This window comes from Elephas maximus, chromosome 1 (genome assembly GCF_024166365.1).
Source record: "Elephas maximus indicus isolate mEleMax1 chromosome 1, mEleMax1 primary haplotype, whole genome shotgun sequence".
NCBI classification, from domain to species: domain Eukaryota; kingdom Metazoa; phylum Chordata; class Mammalia; order Proboscidea; family Elephantidae; genus Elephas; species Elephas maximus.
In genome coordinates this window covers 62,328,175-62,344,215 of record NC_064819.1, presented here as the reverse complement: position 1 = coordinate 62,344,215, position 16,041 = coordinate 62,328,175, and positions in this window count along the sequence as shown.

Genomic DNA, 16,041 nt, shown 5'->3' with positions numbered 1-16,041 from the left:
CTACAAGGGTTTTCAGCAGCTGGCGGGCGCCTTGTTTTCCAAGGTGGTGAGGTAGCGGAGCTATTTTTAGGACACAGATCATGGATTTCCTTGCCTTGCCTTCCACAGATCTGCTTTTTCCTCCTCTCATACAGAAAGAGGACCTGCCCTTGTGCTAATTAAAATCAGTGGATGTGTGAGGAGGGAGAGGGCACTTCTGAAGGCTCTTTGTTCCTCAGACTCCAGGCCAGTCAGGGCCAAGCCTACACCCTGCCTCAGGAGCTGGTCTTTTGAAGCAGAAGTATTTTGACCAAGGGCGTTTGCACTTACTGTTTTGTTTCAAATGCCAGGAAGACCATGAGGTAGCAAAAAAAAGAAACTGAAGTAATGTCCTTAACTTACCTACTCTGACCACTCCATGATTTAACCATACCCCGCCAGACCCCGCTAGAGTACACCTTGGGCTTTGAGTGAGTAGGACGTAGCAGTGAGGAGAAAGAGGAAGGAGACGAGAAGGTACCATCTTGACTTCATCTAGAAGTAAAGACGTGGCATTAGGCTAAGCCTCATTCTCCTCCCAGGCGAATCCAAGTCTGGGCGAGCTCTCCCACCAGCCACGTTTGATTTCTCTCATGATTTTAGTGCCCAAGCCTGTGTGGCTCTAGCACTTTGGTCATGCTATTTCCAATCTCTGTGCTGCTGCTGGTGCTCCTGGAGTGGGATTATGGGTAACTGAAGCTGGTATTACGTATAAGAGTAAGAAGTTTTCTTTGCCCCTAGCTTTAACTTTCCCATGCTTCTCCTTGAACAGAAGAGTCAGTTCTGTGACTATTAACTGAGCATTCGCCTTTGGTGCCAGGACCCCTAAGGGAAGAGAAGAACAATTCAACAAATGTTTGTTGTGAGGGCTCACAGTACCTGACTGGCCTGAAGCCCGAGCTTTTTGCTCCTACATCCAAAACATTTGCCATCGAGTCGACTCTGACTCATGGCGACGCCATGTGTGTCAGAGTAGAATCAGGCTCCACATGGCTTTCCAATGCTGTTTCTTTTGGAAGTAGGTTGCCAGGCCTTTCTTCTAAGGTGCATCTGGACGGTCTGGAGCCTACAACCTTTTAGTTAACAGCTGAGCACCTGTTAGCACCACCCAGGAACTTCCTTGCTCCTCCATAGACAAAATCAAATTGTACTTATGATCGGGGAAACCCTCTTGTTCACACATGCTGCAAAGCCCTTGTATGAGAGCAAATGCTACACTTCCATCTAAATTTCAAAGGTAGGTTCAGCTTGCTAGCTCCTTTCAAAAGCTTCCTCCTCGTCCCATGTGTGCCTGTATGCCCTTCTTCCACTCGCACACTGGAGAATGAGGCAGTCAGTTAGCAAATCAGTCCCTGTCCCAAGACCAAAACTCGCTTCCTGTGTCCCAGGTTTGCAGGTGTGACTCTTAACTATGACCTGCTGGGCTCTGGACCCTGCCAATCTGCCCTTGGGTTGAGCTGATGCTCTGGGCCGGCTCTCCCATCTACCTGGATCAACTTATTTTATGTCTCAGAAAATTGATTCCTACCCTGCCACAGTTTTAACCATGCCCTGCCTGGCATGTGGACTCTGGGTCCTGCGTCCCTCCTATATTCAGTACCCCAAATGCCTTCTTCTACTGCTTTGAAAGCTATTCCATTTCTCAGAGACCCAGTAAAGCTGCTATGCTAAGCAGGTGGCTGTGGAGGCAATGGTTGTCTTGCTTTTGTCACAGAATCGCTGGCTGGAAAAATTGTTTGCTTTGACCTGTGATGTGTTTCACAAACGTTAGGTATTACTATAACTAGATAAACCAGAAAACCAATTGCAGTCCAGTCAATTCTGACTCATGGTGATCCCGTGTGTTGCAGAGTAGAAATGCACTCCACAGGGTTTTTAAGGCTGTGATCTTTCAGAAGCAGATCGCCAGTTCTTTCTTCTGAGGCACCTCTGGGTGGGTTCAAACTGCCAACCTTTCAGTTAGTAGTCAAGCTGATGAAACCATAGGCAGTGTAGACAGAAGGCTGTATAAGCTTGCCAACTTGTGGTCCTCAGAATTACCCAGTAAGGTATTGGCCATTCCCATTTTACAAATGAAGGGACTAAAATGAGTTTAAGTGACTCCTTGAGGGACCGAATTGCTGGGCTGAGGGCTGTGGGGACCATAACCTCGGGGAATATCCAGCTCAACTGGCATAACATAGTTTATAAAGAATATGTTCTACATTCTACTTTGGTGAATAGCATCTGGGATCTTAAAAGCCTGTGAGCGGCCATCTAGGATACTCCACTGGTCTCACCCTTTTGGGAGCAAGGAAGGATGAAGATAACTAAAGATACAAAGGAAAGATTAGTCCAAAGGACTAATGGACCACATCTACCAAGGCCTCCACCAGACTGAGTCCAGTACAACTAGATGGTGCCCAGCTACCACCACTGACTGCTCTGACAGGGATCACAATAAAGGGCCCCAGGCAGAGCTGGAGAAAAATGTAGAACAAAATTATAACTCAAAAAGAAAGACCAGACTTGCTGGCCTGATACAGACTGGAGAAAGCCTGAGAGTATGGCCCCCTGACACACTTTTAGCTCAGTAATGAAGTCACTTCTGAGGTTCACGCTTCAGCCAAAGTTTGAACAGGCCCATGGAAAAAAACAAGACTAAAGGGCTACACCACCCCTGGGGCAGGGACTAGAAGGCAGGAGGAAACAGGAAAGCTGGTAATAGGGAGCCCAGGGTTGAGAAGGGAGAGGGTTGACATGTCATGGGGTTGTTAACCAATGTCATGGAACAATGTGTTTACTAATCATTTGATGAGAAACTAGTTTGTTCTGTAAACATCCATCTAAATTTCAATAAAAATATAATAAATAAAATAAAATGAGTTTAAGTGAAGATGCAGAATTAGTTAGCGATAGCTTTGGAATTCAAAGCTAAGATCTCCTATCCTGTATCCAGTGTTCTTTCTAATATTCCAGGTGTGGGGGCCACAGAAATGCACCACTCAGACCTCCTGCTGGGGTGAAGGGGGCATAATTGACCAAAGGCCACGTGTGTTGCACTCCAAATCCACCTGGATGCTCATGCCCAGTTCCCCTGGGCTGCTCCCAGGCACCAACCTGGCTCACAGGAGTCCAGCTGCAGTCTATTTCTACAAGATGTGGACTCTTCTCATGGGCGAGGAGTCTCTTCAGCTTGAGGACATCACAGTGACCTGATGGAGACTTTCTTAGAGTTATGCTGCAATCTGAGAGTCTTCCTACCCAACTCTCCTCCCTTCCCTCTCTTTCCTTCACAGGGGTCAGACCTGCATGAGGTTCTAAAGACTGTCCCCAACTCTACCAGCTCCCTTCCCTTTGTTCCTCACAGGCATTTTCCCCCAATAAATAAGTCTAATTCTGTTTTGATGTCTGCTTCTTAGCATATGCAAACTAACACACAAGGCTTCCCCACTTTACCTGTGAAAAGACGAGTTCTGATTTCAATTCAGTATCTGTGGAGTATCTTTCATATAATCAGTGTTGTTCAAGGCTTCATTACAGGAAAGGCTAGAGATGGTAAAAAAGGAAAGGAGCCTGGGGAAGAGGGTGCAGAGCAATTATATGCCATGTCTCTTGCCTCCAAGAAAAGACTACCATATACAAAGCATTATGGAGATATAACCAGTAACCAGAAATCAGTTGCTGTCAACTTGATGCCAGTCATGGCAGCCACAGAGTAGAACTGTACTCCACAGGGTTTTTAATGGCTGGTTTTTTGGAAGTAGATTGCCAGGCTCTTCTTCCGAGGAACCCCTAGGTGAACTTGAACCTCTTGGTACATAGCTGCATGGGTAACTGTTTGCACCACCCAGGGACTCTTAGGGAGATCTAAAAAAACCAAAACCCATTGCCCTTGAGTTGATTCTGACTCATAGAGACCCTGTAGGACAGAGTAGAACTGCCCCACAGAGTTCCTAAGGAGTGCCTGGTAGATCCGAACTGCTGACCGTTTGGTTAGCAACCATAGCTCTTGACCACTATGCCACCAGGAGAGCTATATAATTGAGCATTGGAGTGGTACAAATGGTTAACTAGCTCAGTTGCTTACCAAAATGTTGGAGGTTCACATCAGTCCAGAGACTCCTCAGAAGAAAGGCGATCTACTTTTGAAAAATCAGCCACTGAAAACCCTGTGGAGCATTGTCTATTCTGACACAAGTGGATTCGCTATGAGTCACAGTTGACTCAATGGCAGCTGGTTTTGGAAGATCTAAGAGCTGTATAATTAAGTGCCAACTTGTGTATTAAAGACTGTGGGTGCTGTAGGAATCAAAGGAGAGAAATGTCAAGAGCCCTGGAGTTTCAAGAAAGACAAGTTGTCAAGAAAAGGTAGGATGCTGGTAATTGAGTTTTGAAGGATGGGTAGGATCTTTATTACTATCAAGTAGACAGGGTGGCATTCCAGGTGATGGAAACAACATTGCAGGCAGAATAAATACGGCATTCCTGTGAAATAGTAAGATGGTTTTGGGCATCCTTTGGGTTAATACACCTCTCTGTGCCTCAGTTTCCTTGTGTGTAGAATGGGAGTAATAATAGTACTTACCTCACAGGGTTTTTATATGAGTTAAAGATTTCACATTTGTAAAGCATTTAGAACAGTTCAAGGGGCATAGTAAGTACAATTTAAACATACCAAAAACCAAACCAAACTCAGTGCCATCAAGTCGATTCCAACTCATAGCGACCCTACAGGACAGAGTAGAATTGCCCCATAGAGTTTCCAAGGAGTACCTGGAGGATTCGAACTGCTGACCCTTTGGTTAGCAGCCGTAGCACTTAACCACTATGCCACCAGGGTTTCCCACTTTAAACACAGGTTAAATAAATTAATAGAGAAAAGTCTATATTTGAAGAGGCAGAGGGGAGGAGTTTGAGATAAAAAGTGGAAGCAGAGCGAAGCAAAATAGCAGGAAAGGCTGTAATGGTGTCTGTCACTATGGCGGATGGTCCCAGGCCTGCCCTTGGGATTCGAGGGATCCTTGCACCAGGCTGCTCCATGTGGGAGAGAGATGAGTTGGAGACACCTGCCCAAGAGTCCGGATGAGAAAACTGAGGCTCAGAAAGAAGGAATGTCTTGCTCCAGTTCTCGCAATGCATGAGACTGAGCAGGAATTCAGTCAGGCCCTTACGACACCGAAGCTCAGGCCTTAACCACTAAGAAACCCTTCCTTCCCCACCGCATACTGGAGTTGGAGCTGGAGACTGGGTTTGGGAAGCCCCTAATGAGAATACAGGTGCCTCGCGAGTGAGGTCTGTTTTGTTCCTGGCTGCATCCCAGTGCCTAGCACAGGGCCTGCCACAACTGAGATGCTGGGTACATACATGAGGGATGAACAAATGAACGATGCCTTAAAAAAAAAATAAAGCAGGGAAATGAGAGGCACTTGTTTACTGAGGAGAAATAGCTTGATTCGCAAAGACTTTAGGGGGGATTATTCTGGCAGTGATAGGAGGCAAACATTGAAAATGGGGAATCAGAAACAGAAAAGATCATACCTCAACCATTATTTATTCTATCCTAAGAGTATAAGTGGCAGAGCCCTCTTTAAAGTGTTAAAAAGCAAAAGATGTCACCTTGGAGACTAAGGTGTGCCTGACCCAAGCCATGGCATTTTCGATCCTCTCATATGCATGTGAAAGCAGGACAGCGAATAAGAAAGACCAAAGAAAAATTGATGCCTTTCAATTATAGTGTTGGTGCAGAATAGCAAATATCCCATGGACTGCCAAAACGACGAACAAATCTGTCTTGGAAGAAGTACAGCCAGAATGCTCCTTGGAAGCAAGGATGGCGAGACTGCGTCTCACATACTTTGGGCATGTTATCAGGAGGGATCAGTCCTTGAAGCAGGACAGCATGCTTGGTAAAATACAGGGTCAGAGAAAAAGAGGAAGACCCTCCACAAGCTGGATTGACACAGTGGCTGCGATAATGGGTTCGACAACAACGCCTAACAACAACAGCAAGAGTATAAGTGACGCATTGGTGGTTCAGTGGTAGAATTCTCACCTTCCATGCAGGAGGCCTGGGCTCAGTTCCCAGCCGACACATGTCATGTACAGCCACCACCCATCTGTCAGTGGAGGTGTATGTTGCTAGGATGCTGAACGGGCTTCAGTGGAGCTTCCAGACTAAGATGCACTAGAAAGGACTAAAAATTTACTTACAAAAATCAGTCAGTGAACACCCTGTGGATCATAACGGTTCCATCCACAGCCATCATGGGGATGGTACATGACCAGGCAGCATTTCGTTCCATTGTCCATGGGGTCACCATGAGTCAGAAGCTGACTCGATGGCAGCTAACAACAACAAAGAGTTTAAGTACGTGGATCTGAGGTAGGAAGAATAGAGTTAAATAGGATTCCAAACTTAAAAATGTGGGTTATTGAAAGAATGTTGATATAATTAATAAAGACAGGAAAGGTAGGAGATGAAGCATTTTGGGGGCAAGAAAATAAATGGTTTGGATCGGGTTGGATGGGGAAGGGCGAGCTGAAATGAACGTGGAAGTAATCGAACAGATGGGTTTGGAGACAATATAAGGCTTTGGATCCACTGGCATTAGCTATTTAGATAAGCCAAAAGGCGAACACTTTACAACTCAGCAACACAAGGGGGTGCTGGCATGCTGGCTGAAGGGAGTTCTCAATGCTGACTCAAGTTCATTGCCTCCTAGATGCTAATCAGTTACTAGTGGCCATTGAGTTGATTCCAATTCATGGTGACCTCATGTGTGTCAGAGTAGAACTGTGCTTCACGGGGTTTTCAATGGCTGATTTTTCAGAAGTAGATCACCAGGCCTTTCTTCCGAGGCACCTCTGGGTGGGATCAAACCTCCAACATTTTAGTTAACAGCCGAGTACATTAGCCATTTGCACTGTGCAGTGACCCCCTCCTGGAGGCGACCAGCTCAGTGTTTCACAAGCTAGGGATCCATGTGACTCCCATGTTGTCATGCAAACAACCCTACAGGTATGGAAACAGCTGATAGTTCATTTAGCTTAAAAGGCTCTCCAAGCGTTGACATGTCGTGGGGTTGTTAACCAATGTTATAAAACAATATGTGTACTAACTGCTTAATGAGAAGCTGGTTTGCTCTGTAAACCTTCATCTAAAACCCAAACCAAACCCATTGCCATCAATTCAATTCTGACTCACAGCAACCCGAAAAAGAACAATAAAAAAAAAAAAAAGGCTCTCCATTCCCCAGTTTTCTTTCTCAAGTAGGGCTATGTGTGGAAAATCTCCATGAAGGAAGTTATAGCCCTTAATTCATTCATATTTAGTCACACTGAAGCCTCGACTGGTTTGTTAGATTAGCTCTAAGTCATTTGGAAAAAGCAGAAAAATATTTCAGATGTAATGACTCACCTAGCTTCCTGCTAGCTTCCTATATCTTCTAGGTTCAAACCAAAAGTTTTCAAGCGCTTTTTGATGTTAACACTGAGAAATGTTTTTTGCATGGTAACCCGTGGCGCATATACTTAAAACTGAAACCCTTACTGTGTACAACGCACTTTGTTATTTTCTCTGCTCTTCTATTTTGTTCTGCTGTTGTTCTTAGCTGTGATCCAGTTGGCCCCCAACTTATGGTGACCCCATGTAGAATGGAGCAAAACTCTGCCCAGTCCTGCACCATCTCTGTGATTGGTGGCAGATCAGATCATTGTGATCCATAGGGTTTTCGCTGGCTGATTTTCAGAAGTAGATCAACAGACCTTTCTTCCTAGTCCATCTTAGTCTGGAAGCTCCGCTGAAACACGTTCAGCATCACAGCAACACACAAGTCTTCACCGGCAGAGGTGCAGGTGCATTGGCTAGGAATTGAACCTGGGTCTCTCACACGGAAGGCAAGAATTCTACCACTGAACCACCACTGTCCCCATTATGGCCTCCTTTATTTATCTTAAAGAGTGCTATTACCACCCACCAAATTGAATTCATGACTGCTGATGGGTCCTGACTTGCAGTTTGAAAAACAGTGACTCAGGCTATTTGCCCATCAGATGCAGGATAAGCCAGGGGCAGCCAGTCGGAACTTACGGAATCTTGGATGAATAGTTCGAGGCAAACTGAGTACTAGGCAGACTCTCACCTTGAGTCCTGTTCTAGTAATCAGGTTCTTGCTTTGTTTCTTTCACTCTAGTTCCAGTAACTAAATCGTTCTTTTGGATCCTAGCACAATACTCTCTTTTGTGTCTTCCTCTTACCCTGAAGTCTTGCTTCTGAACTCCCAGCCCCGTGGCTGTATCCTTACTGAAGCTCTCAGACCTCCCCATTGGGACTGCGATTGTCCAGCACTGGCCACAGCACCCTGTGCGGAGGAGGCATTCAGCAGTTGTGAAATAAATGCATGTCTGCCCATGGCCTGCTGCTTACCACTGAATCGGCACTATTCTAACTTTCTGCCTCCTTGTTCTTCCTGCTAAGCCCAGGATGGCCCTACCGAGCCTCTCAGTGGCCTCTGCAATCTACCTTAAATTACATAAACCCCAGCTCTGCTGCTGAGGAAGGAAGTTAAAGGACTGGGACCTGCAGAGTGAGAGGCCTTGGGTAACAGGGTGGCAGGAGAACACAGAGCATCTGAGATGGGGAGTCAAGAGGGCAGTGAAGGAAGAGGGTGGCGCCAAAGAGAAGCTTGGTGGGAGAAACGGAGGTAGTATCATGAGTCTCTCAACCTGGCAGTGAGTCCTGAATCTTTTACTTCTGCCTGACACCTCTCTTCGTACACCTGTAAATGTGAAATAATAATGTTGTTGCTGGGTGCCAGCAAGTCGATTCTGACCCCATGTGACAGAGTAGAACTGCCCTATAGGGTTTTCTTGGCTGTAATCCTTATGAGAGCAGATTGCCAGGTCTTTCTCCAGCAGAGCTGCTGGGTGGGTTCAAACAGCCAACTGTTTGGTGAGCAACTGAGTGCTTAACCATTGCACTACCAAGGACTCCTTGGAATAACAATAAAACCAAACCCTATGCCGTCGACTCAATTCTAACTCATAGTGACCTTATAGGACCCTACAGGACAGAGCAGAACTGCCTAATGGGGTTTCCAAGGAGTGGCTATTGGATTCAAACTGCCAACCTTTTGGTTAGCAGCCAAGCTCTTAGCCACTGCACAATCAGGGTTAAAACACAAAAACTAAACTCACTGCCATCAAGTTGATTCCGACTCATGGTGACCCTATAGGACAGAGCAGCACTGCACCATGGGGTTTCCAAGGAGCGCCTGGTGGATTTGAACTGGCAATCTTTTGGCTAGCAGCTGAACTCTTAACCACTGCGCCACCAGGGTTTCCACCAGGGTAATAAATAGCCCCTAATAAACAGGGCTGTTGTAGAGATTAAGGGAAATATTATTTTGCTATTTTGCTTGCAGGTAAGTTCCGTAATAATTTTGAGTACAGAACTCTTCTTAAATGTTAGCTCTGCCCAGCCTTAGGTATATTCTGGCATCCTCTTTTCTCCTTTTAGCATTCCCGTCTTTTCTTACCTCTTACTTCCCTAAAAAGAAGTCTACATTAATTATTCCCGCTAAGGTAGTTGTTAATAGCCACCTGGAGAGCTACCCAGCCTACACAAGTCAGCATTTTAAGAGAAGACAAAGACTAGAAGACTTAGTGTTATGGATTAAATTGTGTCCCCTAAAAAAGATATGTTGAAGTCTTAACCCCCAGTACCTGTGACTGTGACTTTTTTTCGAAAACAGGGTCTTTGAAGATATTATCAGTCAGGTCAGCATGAGATCATACTGGAGCAGGATGGTGGGTCCTAATCCAACATGAGTGGTGTCCTAATATGAAAAGGAGTAGAGACAGAGAGAGAGAAAGACAGAGAGAAGGCAGCCATGTGAAGATGGAGACAGAGACCAGAGTTATGCTGCCACAAACTACAGCACATCTGGGCTACCATAAACTGGGAGAGGCAGGGAAGGATCTTCTCCTAGAGCCTTTGACGAGAGTCACTGACACCCTTAACTTGGACTTTCAGCCTCCAGAACTGGGAGACAATACATTTCTGAAGTTTTAAGCCACCCAGTTTGTGTTATTTGTTACAGCAGCCCTAGGAAACTAATAAGACTAAGCTAATAGAAAAATTGCTACTAGTCTGATTTCAGGCATCATGATGAGTGTGTCAAAACCAAAATCAAACCCATTGCCGTGGAGTTGATTCTGACTCATAGCAACCTTATAGGACAGAGTAGAACTGCCCCATAGGGTTTCCAAAGACCCGCTGGTGGATTTGAACTGCCAACCTTTTGGTTACCAGCCTAGCTCTTAACCACTGCGCCACCAGGGCTCCATGATGAGGGTAGAGGGTATTGTTTTGGCTAGGAAGGTCTCATCAGTATCTCTCAAAACACTGTAATTGGAGTGAAATTTAGGTTTACCAGTTGGCACCACAACTCATGACATCTCTTTATAAACTTGACCTTGGCCCTAGTCATAGTAGAGCAGAAGCCAAATATGTTTCTTGTTTTCCGAAAGATCAGATGAATTCACACAGTGCCCAGCCTTTTTCAGATTCTTTGAGAAAACCAGTAAAGTCAATAGATTGCCTCACCATGAAACACTGACCCATCTATGTATCGTTTCATTTAACTAATTCTAATTCCTAGTTCATTTACCTACCAATAACTCCATTGTCTCCCTACCCATACTAACAATTTTTTTCAAGTAAAGTACAGTACTGTATGTGGAAAATCTTTGTAAACCGTGTGTAATCTTAAAATGGATTAGGTACTCTTATATCACACTCTTCTGTTTACACCTCTCTCATGCTGGTATATATGTGTGTATTTGTGTGTGTGCGTGTATGTGTGTATATATATATATATATAACCTGGTATGTTTATAATATTCAGACATATGCTTATAAATATTCATAAGGCATTCATACATAAATGACTAATTTAGCTTCCTTAGCATCACCGGATCTGTTTATAGAATTCCCTTTCTGTCCCAGTTAAGCATCACCTCCTAAAAGTCCCTTTCAAACCTTTTCTCAGCTACCATTCTGTTAAGTAGGTGACTATTCCGAATGCAAATGACAAAGTTTACAGTACTGTTTCCTACTGTTGCTGTTACACAAATAACCACAAACTTAGCGACTTAACATAAACTTATTCTGTTAGTATCTGGAGCTCAGAAGCTCTAAAATCAAGGTGTTGGTAGGGCTGCGTTCATTCTGGAGGATCTAGAGGAAAAGCTGTTTCTTTGCTTTTTCCAGTTTCTAGAGGCCACCGGCATTGCTTGGCTCGTGGCCCCTTCCTTCAGTTTCAAAGCCAGTAGTATAGCACCTTCAAATCTCAATCTCTCTGCTTCAGTTGCCGTATCTTCTTCTCTGACTCTGGCTCTCCTGCCTCCCTCTAATAAGAACCCTTATGATTACATTAGGCCCATCTGGATAATTCAGGATAATCTCTCCATCTTGAGATACTTCATTTATTCATATCTGTGAAGTCTCTGTTTTAACATATAAGGTAACATTCAGAGGTTGAGGGGATTAGGATGTAGATATCTTCAGAAATCATTCTTCAGCTTACCATTAGTACAAAGGAAAAAAGTGTAATATAATAATTTGCTGCAAATTGTTCTTTGCAAATGGAAGGGGTGGAGTTTGCTGACAATTACATCTGTGCTTGGTCTAATTCTCTGGGTTTCTTGCTACCAGTGACCTTACTATTTGAAGTATCACCTATATGTAGGATTTTAAACGATAAATTTATAAGATTGGAAGCAGGCCTCCAAAAGGTTGAAAAGAACAACAGAATAGGAAAGTGTAAAATTAATTTAAAATTATTAATAGTTCAGTTTCTTAAAAATCCCTAAACCAAGCCCATTGCCATTGAGTCAATTCCACCTCAGGATGACCACGTGTGTGACATAGTAGAACTGCTTCATAGGGTTTCCTTGGCTATACTTTTTTACAGAAGCAGTTTGCCAGTCCTTTCTTCGTGGAACCACTGAGTGTGTTCAAACCACCAATGTTTAGGTTAGCAGCAAACTGCAAACTGCTTGTACCACCTAGGCTCCTTAGTTCAGTTCCTTGTCTTAATTTTTAAAAATGTTAGGCCTTAGATTCATAGGATTAAAAGGCATCACTATCTTCATATTTCTTCTATTTAAAGGACCCATTAAAATCAATGTCTTTGAAATCACTCATTCTTCATGAAGTTATTCATTTAATCAAACAATATTTACTGAGCATTGCATTGAGCTCTGAGGCATAATGTTGACCAAGATTGACATGGTCTTTGCCCTCACTAAGTTTACAGCCTAGTGGAGGTTAGGAAAAGTGGGGAAATTATCACAATACTGTGTAGTAAGTGTGTCACAGGAATAGTGTCATGGATTGAATTGTGTCCCCTAAAAATATGTGTCACCTTGGCTGGGCCATGATTCTCAGTGGTTTGGCAGTTATATAACGATGTAGTCCTCCTCTGTGATGTGATCTGATGTGATCAGCCAATCAATTAGGGGTGATTCCTCAGGGATGTGGCCTACATCCAATATATATATATCTATATATGGATGTTCTGGCAAAGCTCACTTGTTTGCTCTGGATCCTGCATCCAGCTCATCATTATCTGACATCTAGTTATTGGAACTTGAACCAGGGGCTAATAGGATTGCCTGCCAATCTTGGAATTTGTCAGCCTCTGCAGCCTGTAAGCCAGCAGCCTGACATCTGACCTGCTGATCTTTGGTTCATCAGCCCCTGCAGCTATGTGAGTCAGGAGAAGCCTCCAGTCTGACACCTGACCCAAAGACTTGGGAGTTGCCAGCCTCTACAACCATGTGAGCCATTTCCTTGAGATAAATCTCTCTCTCTCTCTCTCTGTGTATGTACATATATATATATATATATTTTTAATTTATTTACATAGGGTCACTATGAGGCAGAATCAACTCAACAGCAAAAAGTTTGGTTTTGGTATATGTGTATATATATATATGTATGTGTGTATATATTATGCTTCACTGCTTTTGCTTCTCTAGACAACCCAACCTAAGACAAATGGTTTTCACCATTGTCCAGTTATAGTCAAGTCTTGGTGCTTGGGGCCATCCCTTCTATGCCATTACCTCATCTCTGGGTGTCAGCGCCCCATCACCCTCTGTTGCGGAAGAACTTGTGAGTATCCTAAGGTCCTAAAAAGCGTAAGAAAAGAGTAACTACCCACAAATTTCAGATGAAAAGCAAAAATATTTCCTTGAACTCCTGTAATGAACACTGTCAGGGACAAAATGAACAGCTGTCACGACTTCTTCACTTGGATAGTATGGTATGGATAGCGTGGTATGCCCTAGAATGGCAACAAATGGTCTGAAGGCATCGGTCAGGCTTCAACGTGAATCCCCAGTCCAAACCAAACCAAAACCATTGGAAGAACCAAGTTGATTCTGACTCATGGCAATTCCATGTGTTACAGAGCAGAACTGTTCCATAGGGTTTTCTCAGCTGTAATCTTTATGGAAGCAGTTTGCCAGGCCTTTCTTCTGTGGAGCCACTGGGTGGGTTTGAACTGCCAACCTTTAGGTTAGCAGCTAATCCCAAACCACTTGTACCACCTAGGCTCTGAATCTCTGGTGTTTGTCGCCATGGTTAACAATTCTTCTGATGCTGACTCTGCTCCTCTGTATATGTCTTACCAGGTCTGGCCTCTCATCCCCTGCCCCCACCTTCTCTAAGGCCATGTCCATCCTTCACCCCATTCCACTCCTGCTCCTCAGCCCAAATGACCTTCTTTATATGTAGTGGAGTCCTTGGTTGGTGCAGCCCATTTACAGTGCTTGGCTGCTAACCAAAAGTTTGGGGTTTAAGTCCACCCAGAGACACCTTGGTGTCTACTTCCAAAAATTAGGCATTGAAAACCCTATGGAGCACAGTTCCACTCTGACACATGGGGTCACCGTGAGTTGAAGTTGACATGATGGCAACTGTTATTTATTTATTTATTTACATTTTTATGTAGTGGTGGGGTGGGAATGCTCCATTTTCTTCTATCATCTTTATACTTCCATTACTATAGCATAATTTCAGCCCTGTGATTCCCTAGGGATCTTTCTTTAGGTTTTCAAAAGCCTGTAGGAGTTTGAAATGCTTTTTAAATGTCTCCTGCTTTTTAAATTCTGGCTCTAACAATTCTACTTCTCCTCCAGGCAAAGTCAATGTCCCTGACAAACAGAAAAGTCACGCAAGCACAAGATGCAAGGAAAAACAAGGCACAAAGACTGATCTTTCAAGACGTTATCTTGCAATTAGTGTGATGACTGGGGAAGCCCAGGATGCTGGGGGGCCGAAAGGGGCATCACCAGGACCAGGCTGATCACGCAGGGCACTGTAAGGAATGTGAAGAGAGTTGGACTTCATCGTGAGAGCAGCATTGAGCCATCTAAGGGTCTTAAGCAGGGTGGTATCATGATATGATTTTGGTCCTAGAAAACCAGTTTGGCTGCTGGGTGGGGAATTGATTAGAGGTAGAAAAGCATCCTTGTGTGGCACAAATGTTTAAGCTCTTGGCTACTAGCTGAAAGGTTGACGGTTCAAATCCACCCAGAGGCTCCTCAGAAGAAAGGCCTGGCAATCTATTTCCAAAAGATCGCAGTCATTGAAAACCCTATATAGCACTGTTCTACTATGCACACTGTTCTACTATGCCATGAGCTGAAGTTGACTCCATCGCAGCTGGTTTGGTTTTTTGTTTTAAGGAGAACAATTAAAACATGGGTAGATAGTCAAAGTGAGAAATGGTGGTGGGCTGCACTAGGATAACAGATTGAGATTGGAAGGGACTAGATGGTCTTGCGAGTATTCAGAAGGTCCATCTGGTGAAACGTAGTGAGTGATTAAATGCAGGGGATGGAGTAAGAAGAGAAATCAAGAAAGACTCCCAGGACTCTGATGTCAATACCAGAACTTCTATTCACATGAGATATAGAACACAGAGGATGAGCCGGTGAGGAGGAAGTGGGGAGCCAGTATAATGAGTTCACCTTGAGGCACATTAAGTTTGGGACACTCAAGTGGTAATGTTAAATGGGCAGCTGGATGTAAGAGCTATAGCTCATAAACCAATTTGGGCTGAAAATAGAGACAGGATTCATCAGGGTGCAGGGATCATTAAAGCTGTGGGAATGATTGAGAATGTCTGCAGAAGATTTCTGAAAATGAAGGAAAAAGGGGCCTAAGCCAGGACCCTCAAGAATATTATTAGCTCCAAGGAAGGATGGAGAGAGAAAACAGAGCCTGCTAAGGAAACTGAAAAGGAATTGTAGGCAGAAAACCAGGAGAGTGAGGTGTCACAGACACAGTGGGAAAATGTTTCTAAAAAATGGATTTTGGTGTACAGCAACAAAAGTTGTGGAGAGGGCAGTCAGGATAAGAACAGGAAAGCGTACTGGCCTTAGTAGCAAGGCGACTGAACAGTTTCAGAGGCCCATGGTGACAGAGGAGTCCCTTGGTGGTGCAAGTGGTTAATACGCTTGGCTGCTAATCAAGGCTGAAGGTTGGAGCCCACCCAGAGGCACCTCCGAAGAAAGGCCTGGCAATCTACATCCAAAAATTCAGCCGTTGAAAACTTTCTGAGGCTCATTTCTACTCTGACACATATGGGATTGTCATGAGTTAGAATGAACTTGACGGCAACTGGTTTATGGAGGCAGAAGCCAAAGTGCAATGGCTTGAAAACTGAAGAGGAGTTAAGAAAATTGAGCAAGTAAGTGCAGACAACTTTTTCAAGAAGTGTGGCTGAGAATGGAAGGTGAGAATACCCTGTGGAGTGGAGATGGTTTAATGTGGAAGAAACAAATATTTTTAAAATGGTGTTAGGATTGGAATAAATGAATTAACATTGCTAGGTTAAACAAATCCTCAGATTATACTTTTCCTTTATCTAATTTCCCAAGTTATTTGATACTTGAGCAAATTATTTGGATAATTTAAATCAAACCTCTCTTTTGCCTGAAATAGTCAGAAAATAAAATCATATTAAC